Here is a 3,200-nt window from a genome sequence, read left to right on the forward strand (position 1 = left end):
GCTGATATCTATCTATGCACAGAGAAAGACAGAAAGACCACCCCCATCCTCCTGACCTGATCAGTTCCCTCCCCATTCCTTTTTGTTTTTGCACCAATCTGAAAATCCATCACCCTCCCACTGTTCTCCGCCCTCACATTTCTAGTTCATGGCCAGCATCCACACTATGGATTGGAACAGTTCCTTAGCCTTTAAACCAAGCAGCGTTTGATCGGGGAAAGGCTTAACGTTAACTGAGTTCACTCTGCCTTTGCCCTCTGCCCAGTACCCAGGCGGTGAGCTGTCATAACAAGGTCCATTCCCTTCACTTTGAAGAACTAAGGAGCATGGATTTGGGAGAAGGATGGTGGGGCTCTGGAATGCACTTCTGGAACGTTAGTTGAGGCAGAAAACCTCACAACCTTTTAAAAAGTACTTGGAATGAGCACTTGTAATATTGTGACATTCAAGGCTGTGGGCTCAGTGCTGGAAAATGGGACTGGTGTAGACTTAAAATAGTTTATAGGTGCCGACTGGATGGGGCAAAGGACCTTTTCTGCACTGTATGATTCTAAGGGTCAGAGCAGGCTTGAGATTTTCTCTGAGGTTGTTGGAGGTGACTGAGGGTGAGAGACACAGAACCTGTCCCCGCACAGGGATGTGCATTGACTGAGACATAACCCAGGAGGCTGCATTCCAAGAATTGAAAAGGGGGCATGGATGATATTTCTTCACCGGCCTGCAATGGGCTAAATGGTCTTCTAGTGCCACCGATCTTTAAACACATAATCCACGTATTCATCCGCACTCAGTAACTGCAGTTTCTGCATTCACCCCCCCCCCCCCCCCCCCCCCCCCGTCCACCAAAGAAAAAAATCACATTAGGTGTAAATAAAAATAATGTTATTCCATAAGAATCAAACAACCTGAATACGGTAACTCCCCACTTGACATTGACTCATTAATGTTGTTTTACTTCAATATTATTAATAATATAAATGTATTAATTTAATATTGAGTTATTGATATTTAAACATGAATTGAATATTTAAAACTCTTGCAGTGTGTCTACATGCACGTCTGGCGTCTTCCATTCCGACTCTCAGTCCTATTGTTCCTCTTGCTTCCACCCTGTATTCTCACCTTTAAAGTCTTCAATGTCTGTTACCACCACCACATTAGCTGCTGTTCCTCTTCTGGGTCTTAGTGCCTGGCTTCCTATCCAGAATACGCACTGACGTCGTGGACTCCACCTAGAGGCAGATGTTGACAAAGCAGGTAGTCATGAGAAACAAAAACAGAAACTGCTGGAGAATCTCAGCAGGTCTGGCAGTTTCTGCAGCAAGAAAGCACAGAGTAAATGTTTTGAGTCCAGTGCCCATTCTGTTTTCTTCAGTTCTGATGAAAGCGTTGCTAGAATCAAAATTTTAACTTTTCTTTTCCACCGATGCTGCCAGATCTGAGTTTCTCCTGAATGGTCTATTTTGGATTCGTATCGCAGTTGTTTGATCTATGTTGGGTAGTTATGAGACTTCAGCTGCTAACTGAAGAACAACTTATGCCATTATATGGAGCCTGATCAGCTTACAGTGATAAAACTGGAAAGTGGTGGAGAAAGTCAGCAGATCTGGCATCATCTGTGGAGTGGATGTACCATAATCCAAATTCATCCAACCGTACCTTATAGCTAACACATTCCAATCCAAGCAATATCTGTGTGCCCTGTCCAAAGCCTCTACATTGTGAAACATTAACTCTGTTTTCTCTCCACAGATGCTGAGTTTCTCCAAAATTTCCCTTTCGTTAAAGATTTTTGTATCAGTTCCCCCGAACTTGTTTATGATTTATTACAACAGCCAACATTGTTTCATGTCAGTTGATTTCCCTGGAGTGTGGATGGCTGAAGGGTGACCTTACAGAGGTTTATAAAATTATGAGCGGCATGAATAGAGTGAATAGACAAGGTCTTTTTGGTCCAAAACTAGAGGGCACAGGCTTAAGGTGACAGGGCAAAGATTTAAAAGGGATCTAAGGGACAATGCTTTCATGCAGAGGTTGGTGTGGGTATGGGAATGAGCTGTTAGAAGGAGTATTGAAGGCTGGTACAATTACAACATTTAAAAGGCATCTGGATGGTTACATGAATAGGAAGGGTATAAACAGATATGAGCCAAAAGCAACAAGATTTATTTAGGTTATCTGATGGCATGGATGAGTTGGACCAAAGTCTGTTTCTGTCCTATATATCTTTATGTCTCTTAATGACTCTAATTGCTCAGTTCTTGAGATTATCAGTGTGAGTCTAACAGAATTATTCTCCCCACTAATTCAGCTGAAACATATCCTGTCAGTAATGCTTTTCAAAAGCCCACTATCATTTTAAGGGCTTTTTAAAATTTTGTTCATGGGATGTGGGTGTCGAGATAGACCAGCATTTATTGCCCATCCCTACCAGCTCCAGAGAAAATGGTGGCGAGATGCCTTATTTAATCCCTGTTATTTTTGCCAGTCAGGACATCCACAGGGAAGGGGTTTTAGGATTTTGACCCAATAACAGTGAAGGAACAGCAATCTATTTTCACGTTAGGATGGTGTGCATTGAGGGGAACTTGCAGAGGGTGGTGATTCCACTTATCTACTGCCCTTGTCCTTGTAGATCTTATGAGTATGGAAATGACGATTAAGGAGGCTTGATGAATTTCTGCAGTGCATCTTGTTGATGGTGCACTCTGCTGTTGAGCATCATTGGGGATGGGAGTGAATATTAAAAGTGGTGGATGCATGCTAAGAAGCTCAGCGGCTTTGTTCTGGATGGTGTTGAGCTTTTTGATTGTTGTTGGATCTGCACCCACCTAGGCAAGTGAAGACTACTCTCTCGCTCACGACTTGTAGGTGGTGGACTGGCATTGGGGAGACGCTCACTATAGAATTTTAGCCTCTAACTTGTTCTTGTTGTGACATTCATTATATGGCTCATGCAGTTCAGTTTCTTGTCAACTATAAACTTCAGGATACTGATTGTGGAGGATTCAAGACATAATGCCAATGAATGTTAAGGGGTGATGACAGGAGTTTTTCCATTTGTTGGTTGTGGGTATTGCTGGCAAGGCCTGCATTTATTGTCCATTTCCAATTACCCAGAGGAAGCTTAAGACTCAACCACGTTGCTGTGGGTCACCTGTAGGCCAGCAGATTTCCTTCCCTAAAGGAGATTTGTAAAC

This window comes from Chiloscyllium plagiosum, chromosome 14 (genome assembly GCF_004010195.1).
Source record: "Chiloscyllium plagiosum isolate BGI_BamShark_2017 chromosome 14, ASM401019v2, whole genome shotgun sequence".
NCBI lineage: Eukaryota > Metazoa > Chordata > Chondrichthyes > Orectolobiformes > Hemiscylliidae > Chiloscyllium > Chiloscyllium plagiosum.